The 23,192-nt window shown below is 39.4% G+C and overlaps 1 protein-coding gene across 10 annotated transcripts in view; it reads left to right on the plus strand.

Moving 5' to 3' along the window:
• ZRANB3 (zinc finger RANBP2-type containing 3) overlaps positions 1-23,192 on the plus strand; it is a 355,165-nt gene that overhangs the window by 141,328 nt on the left and 190,645 nt on the right. The window lies entirely within an intron of this gene.

Raw genomic sequence — 23,192 nt, forward strand, 5'->3', positions numbered from 1 at the left:
AGGAAATGGAAACTGAATTGTTAAAAAATAAAAGTGGAATCATCAAAAAATTCTCCCAATTAATTATGATTTAGTTTTGCTTGCATATAGACTCCCACCAATGGCTTATCTCTGTAGTCTCTTCTTTTGAGACGGAATCTGGCTCTGTCGCCCAGGCTGCAGTGCAATGGCACGATCTCGGCTCACTGCAACCTCCGCCTCCCGGATTCAAGCAATTCTTTTGCCTCAGCCTCCCCAGTAGGTGGGACTACAGGCGCGCACCACCACGCCCAGCTAATTTTTGTATTTTTAGTAGAGAAGGGGTTTCACCATTTTGGCCAAGGTGTTTTCCGTCTCTTGACCTCGTGATCCGCCCGCCTCAGCCTCCCAAAGTCCTGGGATTACAGGTGTGAGCCACAGTGCCTGGCCTGTAGTCTGTTTTTAAGGAAAACATGAATAGAGAATTTAAGGATTTATTTAAGGAATAACATGAGTCCTATACAGAAATGTTGATATAGTGGTTCATAGTTCATGCTAATTTATAATGACCTAATTTTTTAGTTTGAACTCTTCTTTCATTCAATAGGTGTTTATTTAGACTAGATGTTATAATTAGAAAAAGAGTCATTGCCATTGAAGAACTTTAGCGATATAATTAGAGAAACAAGACATAGACATTTGGGAAACAATAAACAGAAATTTTTCTTTTGAAACAAGATGAGTTCTTTTGTTGTTTTTTGTTTGCTTGTTTTTGTTTTGAGAAGGAGTCTCGCTCTGTCACCCAGACTGGAGTGCAGTGGCACGATCTCGACTCACTGCAAGGTTCGCCTCCCAGGTTCACGCCATTCTCCTGCCTCAGCCTCCCGAGTAGCTGGGACTACAGGCACCTGCCACCACGCCCGGCTAATTTTTCGTATTTTTAGTAAAGACAGGGTTCCACTGTGTTAGCCAGAATGGTCTCAATCTCCTGACCTCAGGTGATCCGTCCGCCTCTGCCTCCCAAAGTGCTGGGATTATAGGTGTGAACCATCGTGCCCGGCCTAAAACAGGATGAGCTCTAAATGGCTCTTCATAAATTAATTAATTTGAGAGTCCAAATGACTGAAAGAGGCTTATGTTTTTAGTCCTTGAATATGTTTTCAACAAATAGAAATATGAACTCATTCTCCAAAACCTCAAGACTAGCCATAACTATTTCCTCTTATATATATACATGTATAGAACATATATGTCATATATGTATATGCATGTGTATAAATTCTTTTCCAAACAGACCAGCTGAGGTCCACAGAAAATATATTATAAAAGGTAACAAACAGCATCCTTTATGATTTCCACAAGTAAGTCATGGTGAAAAATCTTAGCAGTTATGGTACACCATTGGTACTTTGGTCCTCATTTTGATGTTGTAGAAATCTAGATGCACCTTAAATCTGTGGAATTCACCATGGATTCAGATAAACACTTGATCTGCACCATAACCCTTCTGATATGGTTTGGCTATGTCCCCACCCAAATCTCATCTTGAATCGTAGCTACCATAATTCCCACATGTGATGGGAGGGGTGACACAGTGGGGGATAGTTGAATCATGGGGGTGGGTCTCTCCCATGCTGTTCTCATGATAGCCAGTAAGTCTCACGAGATCTGATGGTTTTATAAATGGGAGTTCCCCTGCACACGCTCTCTTGCATGCTGCAGTGTAAAAGATGTGATTTTACTCCTCTTTCGCCTTCCACCATGATTGTGGAGCCTCCCTAGCCATGTGGAACTGTGAATTAAACCCCTTTCCTTTATAAATTACCCAGACTCGGGTATGTCTTTATTGGCAGTGTGAGAACAGACTAAGACACCTTCTTAACTCTTATATTCTCTAACACACCCTTATCCTCAGTTAACGAGTATGCAGAGGTCATGAACCCTTAGCCAGCAAGAGTGTTCCCGTTATACAAATCACTTTTCCATTTCTTGTGATTTACAATTACATAGCACTTTTCACATTTGACTGATTCACATGTTGTCATCTTTCAAAACCATTCTTACTTTTTAATTAAATACATTGCAAAATCCGTTTAATATTTCCTCAATACTTAAAAGAAACTTCCACCTTCCTGTCCATCATAATTACTTAATTACTTCTCTCTTTTCACCAGCATTTTTGAAGACCCATTATTTTATACCTATTTGACTTGACAGGGTTTATGATGTTGTATCCTATTTATAATGTTGATTAAGAAAAAATCTTCAACTTTATACATGAATACAAGAATCAGGCCATAGAAATAAACAGAATGACATACAAGACGTAAGATCACAGCTCATAACCACTAATAATCTATTTAGTGGTAGAGTTGGACTGCTATTTTTATGGAATCTTACCATGCCAGTGTGGATGAAAGTTAATAAATTAAATGTGCTGAAGTAAAAAGAACTTCTATATATGTAAATTATATGAACTCTACCTTCATTCTGTTTTCTAATATGGTTTTCCTTCTCTTGCTTTTATTATAAAACAGTGGTGAAGCCAGAGAAGGAAGTACAATTTATAATTTAAAGGTCAACCACTTTTTGATTTGTAAATTAAAAATAGATTTTGATGTGATGACTGTTGACTCATCAAATAGTGAAAAGCCTTGGGAGAGCAATTTTACATCTGTGTTATTGAACCTACTTTTTTTTTTATAAACTCTTGAATACGCACTTGGAGTATTGTGTACTTTAGCTGTCTGCTGTGATCTTTTCTCCCTAGCTTTAGAAACAAATGACGTCCTTCACTAGTATTATTCCCACTTCTTTCGGTATCTTTTCACTGTTATCTTTTTCTTTTCTTTTTTTTTTTTTTTTTTTTTAATTCTTTAAGATCTAGGGTACCTGCGCAAAACGTGCAGGTTTGTTACATAGGTATACATGTGCCATGTTGGTTTGCTGCACCCATCAACTCATCATTTACATTAGGTATTTCTCCTAATGCTATCCCTCCCCCAGGGCCCCACCCCCGAAAGGCCCCCGTGTGTGATGTTCCCTGCCCTGTGGCCAATTGTTCTCATTGTTCAGTTCCCACCTAAGAGTGAGAACATGCGGTGTTTAGTTTTCTGTCTTTGTGATAGTTTATGGTTTCCAGCTTCATCCATGTCTCTGCAAAGGACACGAACTTATCCTTTTTTATGGCTGCATAGCATTCCATGGTGTATATGTGCCACATTTGCTTAATCCAGTCTGTCATTGATGGACATTTGGGTTGGTTCCAAGTCTTTGCTATTGTGAATAGTGCCCCAGTAAACATATGTGTGCATGTGTCTTTATAGTAGCATGATTTATAATCCTTTGGGTATATACCCAGTAATGGGATCACTGGGTCAAATGGTATTTCTGGTTCTAGATCCCTGAGGAATCACCACACTGTCTTCCACAATGGTTGAACTAGTTTACACTCCCACCAACAGTGTTAAAGCATTCCTATTTCTCCACATTTTCTCCAGCATGTGTTGTTTCCTGACTTTTTAATGATCTCCATTCTAACTGGTGTGAGATGGTATCTCATTATGGTTTTGATTTGCATTTCTCTGATGAGCAGTGATGATGAGCATTTTTTCATGTGTCTTTTGGCTGCATAAATGTCTTCTTTTGAGAAGTGTCTGTTCATATCCTTCGCCCACTTTTTGATGGAGTTGTTTGTTTTTTTCTTGTAATTTGTTTGAGTTCTCTGTAGATTCTGGATATTAGCCCTTTTTCAGATGGGTAGATTGCAAGAATTTTCTCCCATTCTGTAGGTTGCCTGTTCACTCTGATGGTAGTTTCTTTTGCCTTGCAGAGGATCTTTACTTTAATTAGACCCCATTTGTCTCTTTTGGCTTTTGTTGCCATTGCTTTTGGTGTTTTAGTCATGAAGTCCTTGCCCATGCCTATGTCCTGAATGGTATTGCCTAGGTTTTCTTCTAGGGTTTTTATGGTTTTAGGTCTAAAACCATTCAAGTCTTTAATCCATCTTGAATTAATTTTTGTATAAGGTGTAAAGCAGGGATCCAGTTTCGGCTTTCTACACATGGCTAGCCAGTTTTCTGATCACCATTTATTAAACAGGTAATCCTTTCCCCATTTTTTTTGTCAGGTTTGTCAAAGATCAGATGGTTGCAGATGTGTGGTGTTATTTCGGAGACCTCTGTTCCCGATCTATTGCTCAATATATCTGTTTTGGTACCACTACCATGCTGTTTTGGTTACTGTAGCCTTATAGTATAGTTTGAAGCCAGGTAGCATGATGCTTCCAACTTTGTTTTTCTTTGTGTAGGATTGTCTTGGCAATACAGGCTCTTTTTTGGTTCCATATGAACTTTAGTTTTTTCCAATTCTGTGAAGAAAGTCATTGGTAGCTTGATGGGGGTGGCATTGAATCTATAAATTACCTTGGGCAGTATGGCCATTTTCACAATATTGATTCTTCCTACCCATGAGCATGGAATGTTCTTCCATTTGTTTGTATCCTCTTTTATTTCATTGAGCAGTGGTTTGTAGTTCTCCTTGAAGAGGTCCTTCACATCCCTTGTAAGTTGGATTCCTAGGTATTTTATTCTCTTTGAAGCAATTGTGAGTGGGAGTTCACTCACGATTTGGCTCTCTGTTTGTCTGTTATTGGTGTATAAGAATGCTTGTGATTTTTGCACATTGATTTTGTATTCTGATACTTTGCTGAAGTTGCTTATCAGCTAAAGGAGATTTTGGGCTGAGACGATGGGGTTTTCTAGATATACAATCATGTCATCTGCAAACAGGAACAATTTGACTTCCTCTTTTCCTATTTCAATACCCTTTATTTCTTTCTCCTGCCTTATTGCCCTGGCCAGAACTTCCAACACTGTGTTGAATAGGAGTGGTGAGAAAGTGCATCCATGTCTTGTGCCAGCTTTCAAAGGGAATGCTTCCAGTTTTTGCCCATTCAGTATGATATTGGCTGTGAGTTTGTCATAAATAGCTCTTATTATTTTGAGGTACATCCCATCAATACCTAATTTATTGAGAGTTTTTAGCATGAAGGGTTGTTGAATTTTGTCAAAGGCCTTTTCTGCATCTACTGAGATAGTCATGTGGTTTTTGTCATTGGTTCTGTTTATATGCTGGATTACATTTATTGATTTGCATATGTTGAACCAGCCTTGCATCCCAGGGATGAATCCGACTTGATCATGGTGGATAAGCTTTTTGATGTGCTGCTGGATTCGGTTTGCCAGTATTTTATTGAGGATTTTTGCATCAATGTTCATCAGGGATATTGGTCTAGAGTTCTCTTTTCTTGTTGTGTCTCTGCCAGGCTTTGGTATCAGGATGATGCTGCCTCATAAAATGAGTTAGGCAGGATTCCCTCTTTTTCTGTTGATTGGAATAGTTTCAGAAGGAATGGTACCAGCTCCTCGTTGTACCTCTGGTAGAATTCGGCTGTGAATCCATGTGGTCCTGGGCTTTTTTTGGTTGTTAATCTATTAATTATTGCCTCAATTTCAGAGCCTGTTATTGGTCTATTCAGAGATTCAACTTCTTCCTGGTTTAGTCTTGGGAGAGTGTATGTGTCAAGGAATTTATCCATTTCTTCTAGATTTTCTAGTTTATTTGCGTAGAGGTGTTTATAGTATTCTCTGTTGGTAGTTTGTATTTCTGTGGAATTGGTGGTGATATCCCCTTTATCATTTTTTATTGCATCTATTTGATTCTTCTCTATTTTCTTCTTTATTAGTCTTGCCAGTGGTCTATCAATTTTGTTGATCTTTTCAAAAAACCAGCTCCTGGATTCGTTGATTTTTTGAAGGGTTTTTTGTGTCTCTATCTCCTTCAGTTCTGCTCTGATCTTAGTTATTTCTTGCCTTCTGCTAGCTTTTGAATGTGTTTGCTTTTGCTTCTCTAGTTCTTTTAATTGTGTTGTCAGGGTGTCAATTTTAGATCTTTCCTGCTGTCCCTTGTGGGCATTTAGTGGTATAAATTTCCCTCTACACACTGCTTTAAATGTGTCCCAAAGATTCTGGTATGTTGTGTCTTTGTTCTCGTTGGTTTCAAAGAACATCTTTATTTCTGCCTTCATTTCATTATGTACCCAGTAATTCAGGCGCAGGTTGTTCAGTTTCCCTGTAGTCGTGTGGTTTTGAGTGAGTTTCTTAATCTTGAGTTCTAGTTTGATTGCACTGTGGTCTGAGAGAGAGTTTGTTATAATTTCTGTTCCTTTACATTTGCTGAGGAGTGCTTTACTTCCAACTATGTGGTCAATTTTGGAGTAATTGAGGTGTGGTGCTGAGAAGAATGTATATTCTGTTCATTTGGGGTGGAGAGTTCTGTAGATGTCTATTAGGTCCGCTTGGTGCAGAGCTGAGTTCAATTCCTGGATATCCTTGTTAACTTTCTGTCTCGTTGATCTGTCTAATGTTGACAGTGGGGTGTTAAAGTCTCTCATTATTATTGTATAGGAGTCTAAGTCTCATTTTACATCTCTAAGGTCTTGTTTTATGAATCTGTGTGCTCCTGTATTCGGTGCATGTATATTTGGGATAGTTAGCTCTTCTTGTTGAATTTGTCCCTTTACCATTATGTAATGACCTTCTTTGTCTCTTTTGATCTTTGTTGGTTTAAAGTCTGTTTTATCAGAGACTAGGATTGCAACTGCTGCCTTTTTTGGTTTTCCATTTGCTTGGTAGATCTTCCTCCATCCCTTTATTTTGAGCCTATGTGAGTCTCTGCACATGAGATGGGCTTCCTGAATACAGCACACTGATGGGTCTTGACTCTTTATCCAATTTGCCAGTTTGTCTGTGTCTTTTAATTGGAGCATTTAGCCCATTTACATTTAAGGTTAATATTGTTATGTGTGAATTTGATCCTGTAATTATGATGTTAGCTGATTATTTTGCTCGTTAGTTGATGCACTTTCTTCCTAGCCTCGATGGTCTTTACAATTTGGCATGTTTTTGCAGTGGCTTGTAGCGGTTTTTCCTTTCCATGTTTAGTGCTTCCTTCAGGAGCTCTTTTAGGGCAGACCTGGTGGTGACAAAATCTCTCAGCATTTGCTTGTCTGTAAAGGATTTTATTTCTCCTTCACTTATGAAGCTTAGTTTGGCTGCATATGAAATTCTGGGTTGAAAATTCTTTTTTTTAGGAATGTTGAATATTGGCCCCCACTCTCTTCTGGCTTGTAGAGTTTCTGCCGAGAGATCCGCCGTTAGTCTGATGGGCTTCCCTTTGTGGGTAACCCCACCTTTCTCTCTGGCTGCCCTTAACATTTCCTTCATTTCAACTTTGGTGAATCTGACAATTATGTGTCTTGGAGTTGCTCTTCTCGAGGAGTATCTTTGTGGCATTCTCTGTATTTCCTGAATTTGAATGTTGGCCTGCCTTGCTAGATTGGGGAAGTTCTCCTGGATAATATCCTGCAGAGTGTTTTCCAACTTGGTTCCTTTCGCCCCGTCACTTTCAGGTACACCAATCAGACATAGATTTGGTCTTTTCACATAGTCCCATATTTCTTGGAGGCTTTGTTCGTTTCTTTTTATTCTTTTTTCTCTAAACTTCTCTTCTCGCTTCATTTCATTCATTTAATCTTCCATCACTGATACCCTTTCTTCCAGTTGATCGAATCGGCTAATGAAGCTTGTGCATTTGTCACGTAGTTCTCGTGCCATGGTTTTCAGCTCCATCAGGTCCTTTAAGGACTTCTCTGCATTGGTTATTCTAGTTAGCCCTTAGTCTAATCTTTTTTCAAGGTTTTTAACTTCTTTGCATTGGGTTCGTACTTCCTCCTTTAGCTCGAAGAAGTTTGATCGTCTGAAGCCTTCTTCTCTCACCTCGTCAAAGTCATTCTCCGTCCAGCTTTGTTCTGTTGCTGGTGAGGGGCTGCGTTCCTCTGGAGGAGGAGAGGTGCTCTGATTTTTAGAATTTTCAGTTTTTCTTCTCTGTTTTTTCCCCATCTTTGTGGTTTTATCTACCTTTGGTATTTGATGATGGTGCCATGTAGATGGGGTTTTGGTGTGGATGTCCTTTCTGTTTGTTAGTTTTCCTTCTAACAGTCAGGACCCTCAGCTGCAGGTCTGTTGGAGGTTGCTGGAGGTCCACTCCAGACTGGTTTCCTGGGTATCACCAGCGGAGTCTGCAGAACAGTGGATATTGGTGAACAGCAAATGTTGCTGCCTGATCGTTCCTCTGGAAGTTTCATCTCTGAGGGGTACCCGGCCATGTGTGGTGTCAGTCTGCCTCTACTTAGGGGTGCCTCCCAGTTAGGCTACTCAGGGGTCAGGGACCCATGTGAGAGGCAGTCTATCCGTTCTCAGATCTCCAGCTGTGTGCTGTGAGAACCACTACTCTCTTCCAAGCTGTCAGGGACATTTAAGTCTCCAGAGGTTTCTGCTGCCTTTTGTTCGGCTATGCAGTGCCCACAGAGGTGGAGTCTACAGAGGCAGGCAGACCTCATTGAACTGCCGTGGGCTCCGCCCTGTTCGAGCTTCCAGGCCGCTTTGTTTACCTACTCAAGCCTCAGCAATGGCGGACGCTCCTCCCCCAGCCTTGCTGCTGTGTTACAGTTCGATCTCAGACTGCTGTGCTAGCAATCAGCTAGGCTCCGTGGGCGTAGGACCCTGCGAGCCAGGCATGGGATATAATCTCCTGGTGTGCCGTTTGCTATGACGGTCAGAAAAGCACAGTATTAGGGTGGGAGTGACCCGATTTTCCAGGTGCCATTTGTACCCCCTTCCCTTGGCTGGGAAAGGGAATTCCCTGATCCCTTACGCTTCCAGGTGAGGCGATGCCTTACCCTGCTTAGGCTCACGCTCAATGCACTGCATCCTCTGTCCTGCACCCACTGTCCCACAATCCCCAGTGAGATGAATCCAGTACCTCAGTTGGAAATGCAGAAATCACCCCTCTTCTGCATCGCTCACGCTAGGAGCTGTAGACTGGAGCTCTTCCTATTCGGCCATCTTGGAACCGCCCTTAACTGATTTTTTGAACGGTGTTTTGTGTTTCTGTCTCCTTCAGTGCTGCTCTGATCTTAGTTATTTCTTGCCTTCTGCTAGCTTTTGAATTTGTTTGCTCTTGCTTCTCTGGTTCTTTTGCTTGTGATGTTAGCATGTCAATTTTAGATCTTTCCTACTTTCTCTTAAGGGCATTTAGTACTATAAATTTCCCTCTACACACTGCTTTAAATGTGTCCCAGAGATTCTGGTACGTTGTGTCTTTGTTCTCATTGGTTTCAAATAACATCTTTATTTCTGCCTTTATTTCATTATTTAACCAGTAGTCATTCAGGAGCAGGTTGTTCAGTTTCCATGTAGTTGTGCGGTTTTGAGTGAGTGTCTTAATCCTGAATTCTAATTTGATTGCACTGTGGTCTGAGAGACAGTTTGTTGTGATTTCTGTTCTTTTACATTTGCTGAGGAGTGCTTTACTTCCAATTATGTGGTCAATTTTAGAATAAGTGTGATGTGATGCTGAGAAGAATGTATATTCTGTTGATTTGGGGTGGAGAGTTCTGTAGATGTCTATTAGGTCCGCTTGGTGCAGAGCTGTCTTCAAGTCCTGAATATCCTTGTTAACCTTCTGTCTCGCTGATCTGTCTATTATTGTCAGTGGGGTTTTAAAAGTCTCCCATTATTATTTTGTGGGAGTCTAAGTCTCTTTGTAGGTCTCTGAGAACTTGCTTTGTGAATCTGGGTGCTCCTGTATTGGGTGCATGTATATTTAGGATAGTTAAGTCTTCTTGTTGAATTGATCCCTTTACCATTATGTAATGGCCTTCTTTGACTCTTTTGATCTTTGTTGGCTTAAAATCTGTTTTATCAGAGACTATGATTGCAACCCCTGCTTTTTTTTTGCTTTCCATTTGCTTGGTAGATGTTCCTCCATCCCTTTATTTGGAGCTTATGTGTGTCTTTGCACATCAGATGGGTCTCTTGAATACAGCACACTGATGGGTCTTGACTCTTTATCCAATTTGCCAGTTTCTGTCTTTTAATGGGTACATTTCGCCCATTTACATTTAAGGTTAATATTGTTATGTGTGCATTTTATCCTGTCATTATGATGTTAGCTGGTTGTTTTGCCTGTTAATTGATGTAGTTTCTTCATAGCATTGATGGTCTTTACAATTTGGTGTGTTTTTGCAGTGACTGGTACCGGTTGATTCTTTCCATGTTTAGTGCTTCCTTCAGTAGGTGTTGTAAGGCAGGCCTGGTGGTGACAAAATCTCTCAGCATTTGCTTGTCTGTAAAGGATTTTATTTCTCCTTCACTTATGAAGCTTAGTTTGGCTGGATATGAAATTCTGGGTTAATTAAATTGCCCAAGGACATATAACTAGAAGATGCCAGGACCTGATATTTGACCTCAAGTGAAATAATTGGAGTGATTCAGCTCCAACTCTCACTGTCAATTACATTACAGTCCCCAGGTACCAGACTTTCTATTTTTGAAACAGTATTCTTGAGGACAGAAGAATTTGGAAGACATAGGGCTCAAAGGAATAAGACAGTGAAGTTAGAATGAAGGTGATAGCATTAAAAGTGTGTGTTGGTGAGACTACACTGTAGTCCTTTAAATCAGTGTCACCTGCCTGCTTACTTCCTTGTTTCTAAGTCCAACTTTATTATTTTTGAATGTGCTCTTTTAAAAAAAATTTTAATTTAATACAATTTTAGATTTATAGAATTATTACAAAGATATTACAGAGTTCCTGTATACCCCACACCCAGTTTCCCCTATTATTGATATCTTAGATTAGTATGGTACATTTATCTCAATTAATGAGCCAATATTCATATATTATTATTAACTGAAGACCATACTTTATGCAGGTTTTCTCAGTTTTTCTCTCATGTCCTTTTAAAAAATATATAAATAAAAATAAAACTAGGATTCCATCCAGGAAACACATTACTCTGCATATTAGCAATGTCTCTTTAGGCTTCTCTGGGTTGTAACAATTTCTCACACTCTGTTTGTTTTTGAAGACCTTTACAGTTCTGAAAATTAGTGGTTAGGTAGTTTGTAGCATGTCCCTTAATTGGGATTCAACTGGTACTTTCCTTGTGGTTATACTTGGGTAATATGTTTTTTGGGGGAAGACCATAGAGGTGAAGTGCTATTGTCATCACATCATACAAAGTATGCATACTATCAATATGATTTATCACTGTTAATGTTAATCCCGATCACCTGGCTTAAGGTAGTGTTTGCCAGGTTTTGTTACTGTATAGTTACTCATTTCCCCCCCTTTTTTTATACTGAATTTTTGGGAAGAAAGTAACTATTCACAGCCCATACTTTAGGAATGGAGAGTTGTGTTTTACTTTTTTGTTTTGTTTAGTTTTTGAGATGGAGTCTCACTCTGTCACCCAGGATGGAATGCAATGGCGTGATCTCGGCTCACTGCAACCTCTGTCTCCCGGGTTCAAGCAATTCTCCTGCCTCAGCCTCCTGAGTAGTTGGGATTACAGGCACCCACCACTACACCTGGCTAATCTTTGTATTTTTAGTAGAGACCGGCTTTCGCCATGTTGGTCAGTCTGGTCTTGAACTCCTGACCTCAAGTGATCCGCCTGCTTCAGCCTCCCAAAGTGCTGGGATTACAGGTGTCAGCCACTGTGCCTGGATGTATTTTACTTTCTTAAACTTGAGTTAGTCAGGGTTCTCTAGAGGGACAGAACTAATAGGATAGATATATATATAAAGGGGAGTTTATTAAGTATTAACTCACATGATCACAAGGTCCCACAATGGGCCATCAGCAGGCTGAGGAACAAGGAAGCCAGTTCTAGTTCCACAACTGAAGAACTTGGGAGTCCAATGTTCCAGGGCAGGAAGCATCTAGCACAGCAGAAAGATACAGGCTGGGAGGCTAGGCCAGTCTCTCTTCTCACATTTTTCTGCCTGCTTATATTCTAGCCACCATGGCCGCTGATTATATTGTGCCCAACCAGATTAAGGGTAGGTCTGCCTTTGTCAGCCTGCTAACTCAAATGTTAATATCCTTTGGCAACACCCTCACAGACACACCCAGGATCAATACTTTGTATCCTTCAGTCCAATGAAGTTGACACTGAGTATTAACCATCACAAAGCTGGAGTAAATACATAAATTATTTGGAATTCATTCATTCATTTATTTACTTAATCATGTATTTGTATCAGTGTGGACTCATGGATATTAATTGTATACTTTGAGTTAAAATTCATTACTACTTTCTTTATCTTGTTGCTCAAATTGTTTCAGCTTTGGCAACTGGGTACCCACTCCTGTGTCCCTTTGACATAACCCCTTCATTTTAGAAGTTTTTTGTTTTGGTTTGGGTTTTTGAGCATTTTCTTACTTTCTGGTACTACAGGATGCTTCAGGCTCATCTTATGCATTTCTTGTCCCAGTCTAGAATCAGTCATTTTTCAAAAAAAAACTAATTTCATTTTACTGAAGATCGATACTAGAATGAGGACCTGGGTGCTCCATTTCTCCAGGGGTGTCCTTCCTTCTAGGTTCTATCAGCTTATAGAGCAAGGAGATTATGTATACTAACTTGTGTGTGTATTTATACATAGATATACATATATATGTACATGTATAGCAGGGTGTGAAGGCCAAGAATCCTTGACATTCCTTGGTTTGCAGATGCTGTACACACGCATTGCTATGCACACACATTAAGTATCTGTAATCTTTAACCCTAACAGTGGGTCCCACCATCTGCCATCTATTTACTTAATTGCTAATTTCCAGTATACATGAATAGCAGTTTAACAGTTGTTAACCTGTACCTCCATGGGAAAGAACTTTATTGGCTAGAGCATGGTGTAATGTACAGTTCCTTTTGACTTTATTCTTATAGACTCCATTCATTTCCAGTGTTACTCAGGTCAGCACCTTATTCCCCCACATCCTCCAGTGAGGATATTTCAGACATTTGTAGTACATATACATTCTTTTATCACATTTTGTTTTCCATCCTGGTATCTTTGCCCTCCTCGGTTATTTTTAAAATATTTGCATACATTCAGGTTTACTCTTTATGCGATAAAGTTCTATGGATTTTCACAAATGCTTAATGTCTTGTATTCATCATTATAGTATCATACAGGACAGTTTCACTACCCTACACAATCCCTTGTGCCTCATTTATTCAATTTCCCCCAGGGCTGAACCCCTGGTAACCACTGATATTTTTAACAATTTCATAGTTTTGCCTTTTCCAGAATATCATATAATTAGAATCCTATATGTATGATATTTACAGACCAGCTTTATTAACTTAGCAATATGCATTTAAAATTCATCCGTGTCTTTTTGTAGCTTGATAGCCTTTTCTTTTTATCACTGATTTATATTGCATTGTATGGATGTACCACAGTTCGTTTTTTCGTTCACAAAGATGAAGAGACATCTTGATTGCTTCCAGTTTTTGACAATAAAGCTGCTGTACATATTCACATGTAGGTTTTTGTGTCAACATAGGTTTTCAAATCTAGGAGTGTGAAACTGCTAGATCATATAGTGTGCTAGTTTCCTAGGGCTGCCATAAGATAGTACCACAAACTGGGGGGCTTAAAATAATTGAAATTTTTACTCTCATAGCTCGAGGCTAGAAGTCTGAAATAGGTGTCAGCAGGGTAGGTTTCTTCTGATGTTTCCGAGGGATAATCTGTTCCATGCCTTTGTCCTACTTGCCAGTGAAGGCCAGCAATTCTTGATTTGTAGATGCATCACTGTATTGTCTGCCTCTGTCTTCACACGCCATTCTCCCAGAGTGTCTATGCCTCTTCCCTTATAGGGACACTGGTCAGATTGAATTAAGGTTACTCTAATATGACCTCATTTTAGCTATTTATGTCTACAGCAAACCTATTTTTAAATAAATAATTTCATATCCTGAAATACTAGAGGTTAGAACTTCAATATATCTTTTGGGAGAGAGTTACCCAATTCAACCCATAACATATGGTAAGACAATATTTTTTTTTTTTTTGAGATGGAGTTTCGCTCTTGTTGCCCAGGCTGGAGTGCAGTGGCATAATCGTGGCTGACCACAACCTCCGTCTCCCGGGGTTCAAGTGATTCTCCTGCCTCAGACTCCCAAGTAGCTGGGATTACAGGCATGCTCCACCACCCCGGCCAACTTTGTGGGTTTTTTTTTTTTTGAGATGGAGTCTCGCTCTGTCGCCCAGGCTGGAGTGCAGTGGCACAATCTCGGCTCACTGCAAGCTCCGCCTCCCGGGTTCACGCCATTTTCCTGCCTCAGCCTCCCAAGTAGCTGGGACTACTGGTGCCCGCCACCATGCCCGGCTAGTTTTTTGTATTTTTAGTAGAGACGGGGTTTCACCATGTTAGCCAGGATGGTCTTAATCTCCTGAGCTCGTGATCTGCCCGCCTTGGCCTCCCAAAGTGGTGGGATTACAGGAGTGAGCCACTGTGCCCGGCCACTTTGTGTTTTTAGTAGAGATGGGGTTTCCCCATGTTGGTCAGGCTGGTCTCGAACTCCCGACCTCAGGTGATCCACCTGCCTTGGCCTCCCAAAGTGCTGGGACTGCAAGCGTTCTTTCTCTGATTAATTCCTTTCCTTCTGTGTCTCATATTTTTCTCAAGTCTACCTAAAAAGTAATCCTTCAATACATTCTTCAGTTTTGAAGAATGTGGCAAGCGTGAGCCACTGCACCCGGCCAAGACCATATTTTTTTTAACAGAAACTGTCAAAGTGTCTTTTGTATTGGCTATACCATTTTCCATTTCCATTAGCAGTGAAAGAGAGTTCCGCTTGCTCTGCATCCTCACTAGCCGTTGGTATTATCATTTTTCTTTTAGCTATTCTAATGTATGTGTAGTAGTATCTCATTTTCATTTGTAATTCTCTATTCACCTATGTTGTTGAGGATCTTTTCATATGCTTATCTGCCATCTGCATATCTTCTTAGGTGAGGTCTTTGTTCAGATCTTATACCCATGTTTAAATCGTTTCTTTTTTTGTTGTTGAGTTTTAAGAGTTATTTGTATATTTTAAGTACAAGTCTTTATTAGATATGTTTTAGGTCGGGCATGGTGGCTCACTCCTATAATCTCAGCACTTTGGGAGGCCAAGGCGGCCAGATCACCTGAGGTCAAGAGTTTGAGACCAGCCTGGCCAACATGGTGAAACCCCATCTCTACCAAAAATACAAAAATTAGGCAGGTGTGGTGGGAGGTGCCTCTAATCCCAGTTACTCAGGAGGCTGAGGCAGGAGAATTGCTTGAACCTGGGAAGCAGAGATTGCTGTGAGCTATGATTACGCCATTGCACTCCAGCCTGGACAACAAGAGCGAAACTCCATCTCAAAAAAAAAAAAAAAAAGATATGTTTTAATATTTTCTTCCAGTCTGTGGCTTGTCTTTTCATTCTCTTAACATTGTCTTTCACAGAGCAGAAGTTTAGTTTAGTTTAGTTTGTTTAGTGTAGTCTTGCTCTGTCGCCCAGGCTGGAGTGTAGTGGCGTGATCTCAGCTCACTGCAGCCTCCCAATCCTGGGTTCAAGCAGTTCTCCTGCCTCAGTCTCCTGAGTAGCTGGGATTACAGGAACTGGCCACCACACCCAGCTAATTTTTGTATTTTTAGTAAAGACGGGATTTCGCATGTTCGCTAGTGTGGTCTCAAAATCCTGACCTCAGATGATCCACCCACCTTGGCCTTTCAAAGTGCTGAGATTACAGGCCGATAGAGTAAAGCACTTCACAAGCTAGCCACTACCTGTTTCTTCCATTTTCTTCTGCTATTCTCTGGCAGAAATTCTAGAGACAGTTCCATCTATTTGTTGTAATCTTTACCAATTACTGTTTACATCACACTGGACCAGTTAATTGATCTCTCAGCTTCAATTATCTCTTGTTTAAAGTAGGCAATAATAATACTTTTGCCATTGGATTGCTTATGTAAAGCATAGGAAGAATATGTCTCATATACCCAACAAATGTTAGTTTTCTTTCTCTTTTTCTTTTGTTTTCAAACACCATGACCTTCTTTCTTTCTCTTTCCCCTCCCCTCTGTTCCCCTCCCTTCCCCTCCCCTCCCCTCCCCTCCCCTCTTTCTTTTCTTTTCTTTTTTTTGACGAGAGTCTTACCCAGGCTGGAATGCAGTGGGGCAGTCTCGGTTCACTGCAACCTCCGTCTCCTGTGTTCAAGCGATTCTTATGCCTCAGCCTCCCGAGTAGCTGGGATTACAGGCATGCACCATTACACCCAGCTAATTTTTGTATTTTTAGTTGAGACGGGGTTTTGCCATGTTGGCCAGGCTTGTCTCGAACTCCTGGCCTCAAGTGGTCCGCCTGCCTCGGCCTCCCAAAGTACTACAGTTACAGGTGTGAGCCACTGCACCCAGCCCATCATGACTTTTTATGCTTTACTATTTCTGTGTAGTTCTTTCTCTGATTAATTCCTTTCCTTCTGTGTCTCATATTTTTCTCAAGTCTATCTAAAAAGTAATCCTTCAAAACATTCTTCAGATATCACTACCTCTATATTGCCATCTCTGGTTGCCTTTTGGTTCCTGTCTGCTCTCACTTCTGCTGTAGTTTGAATCATATCCTACCGTACTTGTCTGGTTTTCTCCACAGATTGGAACTCCTAGGAGCCATATGTACTTACCACAGTGCCTGAGAATGTATTTCTAGTTAATGTCTCCTGAACAAATGAATGAATTTTTATTAATTTATTCTTTATGTTGACTTAAGATCACTTGAACTAGTCAGAAAAAAGAAAAGATCTCATCACCTAGACAAATGGAGGTCTTGTCTATCAGTAACCAGTGCTTTTTTTTTTTTTTTCGAGATGGAGTCTCGCTTTTGTCGCCTAGGCTGGAATACAGCCTTGAACTCCTGGGCTCAAGCAATCCTCCTGCCTTAGCCTCCCAAGTAGCTAGGACTACAGGTGTATGTCACCACATCAGGCTAATTTTTTAATTTTTTTTTAGAGACAGGGTCTCACTGTGTTGCCCAGGCTGGTCTCAAACTCCTAGCCTAAGCAATCCTGCCTTGGCCTCCCAAAGTGCTAGGATTATCTGTGTGATCCACTGCACCTGGCTTTTTTTTTTTTTTTTTTGAGATGGAGTCTCGCTGTATCGCCCAGGCTGGAGTGCAGTGGCGCAATCTTGGCTTACTGCAAGCTCCGCCTCCTGGGTTCACACCATTCTCCTGCCTCAGCCTCCCGAGTAGCTGGGACTACAGGCGCCCACCACCACGCCCAACAAATTTTTTTGTATTTTTAGTAGAGACGGGTTTCACCATGTTAGCCAGGATGGTCTCGATCTCCTGATCTCATGATCCGCCTCCCAAAGTGCTGGGATTACAGGCATGAGCCACCACGCCCGGCCAGCACCTGGCCTTTTAGCCAGTGCTTTAAATTAGATCCATGCCTACTACCACCCACCTCCAGTTATTCTAAGCATGGAGATAAAGTAGCAGATATTCCTTTAAGTGGGTTTGGGGATTGTCTTGATCCCATCTGACTCCTATAACAAAAATACAATAGACAGGTGGCTTAAAAAACAAATATGTATTTCTCACAGTTCTGGGGGCCGGGAAGTCTAAGATCAAGGCGCCAACGGATTCAGTATCTGATGGTTTATAGACATCCATCTTCTTGATGTGTCACATGGCAGAAGGGGTGAGATTGCTTTTTGAAGTCTTAAGTTTCTCTGTGTCTCTTTTTTTTTTTTTTTTTGAGACAGAGTCTCGCTCTGTCACCCAGGCTGGCACAGTGGCACCATCTTGGCTCACTGCAGTCTCTGCTTCCCAGGTTCAGGTGATTCTCGTGCCTCAGCCTCCCAAGTAGTTGGGATTACAGGCACCTGCCACCACACCTGGCTAATTTTTGTAGTTTTAGTAGACATGGGGTTTCACCATGGCTGGTCTTGAACTCCTGGCCTTAAGTGTTCTGCCTGCCTTGGCCTCCCAAAGTGTTAGAATTACAGGTGTGAGCCACCGTGCGTGGGCTGAAGTCTCTTTTAAAAGGACACTGATCCGGTTCATGAGGGCCCCACCCTTATGACTTCCCTCCAAAAGCCTCTACCTCCACCTCCTGATACATTCAGGGTTAGAGATTTTAACATGAATTTTTTGGAGAAAAAACATTCAGCCCTTGACAGGAATCTTTTCAAAAACTTTATTAAAATGTCTAGCATAGAGTATTCTTGGTTTTCTAAATAAGTTTAAGTCATTTCTCAGCCTAAAAATTTATCTTGACCACTAGCAGAGTACAAATGCAATTGATTGCATCTTCAATTTTAAGGAAGTCTGTCCTGATTTCTTTGGAAGCTGATGTAATTTTGTTGAGAGCTCCTGCTGTTTTGCACAACTGGGTTATTGTGGTATTCTCTCAATAGTCTTAGACAAAATTCGAAATGAAAAGCAGAGGTGGCAGTGATGGTGAGTTAAACCATACCCAGATAGATACAGACACAAAGCATCCTCCTGGAATTTAATGTTTAAGTTCACATGAGCATTTGAAAAGCACAAAGCACTAATAGCATCATCTCACCCTAAGTATTGTTATTATATTAATACATTAACACCTCCAAGTGCATCGTAAAGAAAATGTTGCAAACATTCCTACCATACCAGTTTTTATTAAGTGAAATGTTCTTTATGACTAGCAGTTGTTTAAAAATGGGAAGAATGGTTAAAATTAAATACCACCCTGTAACCTCCTTTTCCTTTTTGAGTAATGAGCTTAAATTTTGACAGAACTTAAAAATCCAAAGAGGCCACAACTTTATTGGTGTGTTAGTTCATTCTCATGCTGCTGTAAAGAAATACCTGAGACTGGGTAATGTATAAAAGAGGTTTAATTGACTCACAGTTCCACATGGCTGGAGAGGCCTCAAGAAACTTAAAGTTATGGCAGAAGGCACCTCTTCACAGGGTGGCAGGAGAGAGAGAATGAGTGCAAGCAGGGGAAATGCCAGATGCTTATAAAACCATCAGATCTCATGAGATTCACTCATTATCATGTGAACAGCATGAGGGAAACCCCCACCATGAGCCAGTTACCTCCACCTGGTCCCACCCTTGGCACATGCAGATTATTACAATTCAAGGTGAGATTTGGGTGGGGACACAGAGCCAAATCACATCAATGGGCCTCTTCCCACATCTGTATTGGGAATTGGACAACTGAGAATATACATAAAGGCACCCAACTTTTCATGTAGAGTAGCTAGGGATGGTTGTCAATACAAGTCTTAACTCTTTGTACTGAAACATTTTAAAGCCATTTTTTTCCTGTATCCATTGATTAATCTAACTTTTACTTCTGTATGCAACAAATAAATATTATTGAGTCTTCTATTTGGTAAGTTCTTAGAACTATGGATTAAGAAACATGCCTTCATTCGCAGCAACCTGGATGATATTGGAGACTATTAATTCTGAGTGAAGTAACTCAAGAATGGAAAACCAAACATCATATATTCTCACTCATAAGTGAGAGCTAAGCTATGAGGATGCAATGGCATAAGAATGACACAATGGACTTTGGGGACTCGGGGAAAGGGTGGGAAGCGGGTGAAGGATAAAAGACTAAAACTGGGTGCAGAGTATACTGCTTGGGTGATGGGTGCAGCAAAATCTCACAAATCACCACTAAAGAACTTACTCATATAACCAAACACTACCTGTTCTCCAATAACCTATGGAAATAAAAAAGTTAAAAAAAAAAGATTATAGAACAATAGGTAAAAAATGAGCTTGTTTTTGTTTAAGCCACGTCCCTCAAAACACACAAAATTATAGCTATTTATCTGTATGTGTATAGATAAAGATCTTCGAGGATATTAAAAAAAAAAAAAAGAAACATGCCCTCCCTCTAATCAAGTAAGGATGAGTGGGGGTGTATAGCTCTGTGTGGTATCTGTAAAATGTAGGGTACTGGAAATATTGGAAGTGAAGTTTACAATATAAAGTCTATGATACTATTGTGGAAGGAACCATTAATTTCATATTGATTAAGTTGGAAGGGTTTGTGGAGGAGGTAGATTGGAAGTGGGTCTTGTAAAAGAAATAAGTAGAAAACTAGCATTGAAAAAATGAAAATTGAGGAGTTTATTGACTGAGCAACCCTCAATGATTTGAAAGCCCTGTTTCACAGAACTTTCTTTCACAGAACTGAGGTTGAGACTGAGGGTATGGGACTATGAGGTCCCCACCTTACTTCGGCTATAGTGGTCTCACTTTTTCGGCTTTACAAATGTTGAGTTTCTGTATAATATTTTATTTGTAAAAAATTTGCATTGCTTTAAAAAAACAGTGTAAGATTGACTTTTCTTGATTCTTAGCTTCTTTGTGTCCTTTTCTTATATATTATAGTGAGGCAAAGTGTGTCTGTTTCTCTTAACCTTTATCTAATTTTACTCATCAGTGGTTCAGAAGTTTTCAGTAGAATGATTTAATCTTTGACATTTTCTGCAGGTTCTAATCTTCTCATACTGCTTTCAATTTTTTAAACATTAATTTAGAAACAAACTATTAATAAAATATATTTGTAATGATGGCAATGTTTTACTGTTTTGAAATTTTATATATTTAAGGCCATAGGAAATGAGATATTTCTAGAGAGTCAGAGTTTTTAGGATAGCCAGGCATTCCATTTTTTTTTTACCATAACAGTTTTGAAAGAAACATTTTTTTCAAATACTTTCTATGTATTTCTGTTTTTTTAAACATTGTACTCTGAACATAATTTAACCTTTTTTGTTACTCAAAGTTATCAACTACTGAGACAAGTTAGACCCTTTACTTAATCTAATAGAGTGTTTTAAGTTATGTGTCTGCATCTTATTTTTTATTTTCACCCCTCCAAAGCCTTTTTCTTCTCTGTCCTAAGTGAGTTTACAGGCAAAATGAAATGACTCTTTATCTATTTTTGTTAATGTTGGTATTGAGGCTATTATTGATAAATAATATTACAAAAGACGAGTAAATGCTGTCTGCTGAAATTTTCTGCTATTTTTCAGTACATTTTTATTTGAAATTTACGTTTTAGGTTATTTTATAATAGATCATTAATTCATGGATTGAGTTAGCTGTCTTTTTTTAATTTTTAATTTTTGTGGGTACATAGTAGATGTATATATTTATGGGGTATATAAGATATTTTGATACAGGCATACAATGTGTAATAATCACATTAAGGTAAATGGGGTATCCATCTCCTCAAGCATTTATCCTTTGTGTTGCAACAATCCAATTATACTCGTTATTTTCAAATGTACAATTAAATTATTATTAACTACAGTCACCCAGCTATCTTACTTTTTTATTTCAATATTGATTCCTACCATTTACTACTTTATTTCAACATTTTCATAATATTTTGTTATTTTATTTTAACTTATTAGTTTATGACATGATGTTAACCATGAATTTAATGAACTATTTTCACTGCTTTTAATGCCACTAATATTTCAGTAAAATAAAATCAAGCCCAGATTTGGTCTTAACATATTCATTTTCCCCTAAAAACTAACTTTCATTATTTATTGTTTATTGTTGTAGTTATTAGTACATAGCAAATAACATTTATTTTGATTCTTAACCCAATTTGAAATTTTTTTCTTAGGAAGATATTTTTAGATAACCTTCTCATTAACTTTTCTGAAGTTCGTTATGTATTGCATTTTCTCTTATCAACTGATTCTACAAAATTAAAGTCATTTTAAAATTTTGACATGAATAATATTTAATAAATTAGGAATGTGACTAGCATGTGATGACATTGTCAGTTTTGACATCTCATTTCTTTTTATAGATTAAAAGTGAATTCCTTAAGTAATAATTGACAGACTGTGCTCTTTTGAGTATATTCTACGTATAGATTCATTTAAGAAATTTGGAGCTGTTACTAATTCTACTAGAAGACAAAAGAACAGAGAAGTTATTCAATAATAACCTGTTATTATTGGTTATTATAACTAATAAACATTATTGAATAACTTCTCAGTTAATTCATGCTATTGAGTAAAAGAGAAGTTATTCAATAATATATTTAGTTATATTGGGAAACAAGGGACATCTCTATCCAATAAAAATGTCAGAAACTGAATATTTTTCACCTTGTCATAATACTACCCTGGAGATCATGGTGACATTGCATTATAGGGAAAAGTTATCTATCACTATGTTTAATGCAGAAACAATTTATGTAGATGCTACCGTAGAGAAGAAAACCATATGGTTTAGACCCAGGAAACTCTACCTTGACAATGGGGTGGTTGATTTTTTTTTTTTTTTTTTTTTAGGTTCTAGATCTTTATTAACTTTTCCAGATTTGTGATTTTTGGTTTTCTCTCTCTCGTTCATGTACGCACTCTCAAACACAAACACACACACAGTGATTGTTTATAAAGACTTGACATCAATCCTTAAGGCAGGCATCCCAAAAGCAGATACAGACAGGGCCTCCAGGGAGTGAAGTCCTCGCAGGGACATGGGCACACTGGGATGAGAGGACCCCAGCTAAGGAGCAGTCCCCGCCTCCAGTCCACTGTCTACACGGGGACGTGGCTGCCACCAGTCCTGAGTTGTTGAGAGAAGCCAGGAGTCACATTTTTACACAGATCTGAATTTTAAACACTATAAACTGAGGTTCTTACCATACAGGTCCAAGAGATCACACTATGGGCCACCACTCCAGAGCCTCCTGTCCTAAAGTATGAATTCTGAGCACCAACTTGCAAATATCAAGGTAATTAGCACACATTTGCATGGCCATTTTTACAAAGCAGCGTTGGAGTGGTTTTTTAGAGTAAAAATCATTGGTGCCAATGTTCTTTAAATATATAAAAATTATTATTATTATTTTTTGAGATGGAGTCTCGCTCTGTCGCCCAGGCTGGAGTGCAATGGCATGATCTCTGCTCACTGCAAGCTCTGCCTCCTGGGTTGACGCCATTCTCCTGCCTCAGCCTCCTGAATAGCTGGGACTATAGGCGCCTGCCACCTTGCCCAGCTAATTTTTTTTTTATTTTTAGTAGAGACGAGGTTTCACTGTGTTAGACAGGATGGTCTCGATCTCCTGACCTCGTGATCCACCCACCTCGGTCTCCCAAAGTGCTGGGATTACAGGAGTGAGCCACCACGCCTGGGCCTAAAAATTAATTTTTAAATAATAAATACTTAAAAGAATTGATAGTTTTCTCTTTCTTTTTCTTAGTAGTCCTTTTTTTTTCTTTTGTTGCCTAACTCAATT

Source organism: Pan paniscus, chromosome 13 (genome assembly GCF_029289425.2).
Source record: "Pan paniscus chromosome 13, NHGRI_mPanPan1-v2.0_pri, whole genome shotgun sequence".
Taxonomy (NCBI): domain Eukaryota; kingdom Metazoa; phylum Chordata; class Mammalia; order Primates; family Hominidae; genus Pan; species Pan paniscus.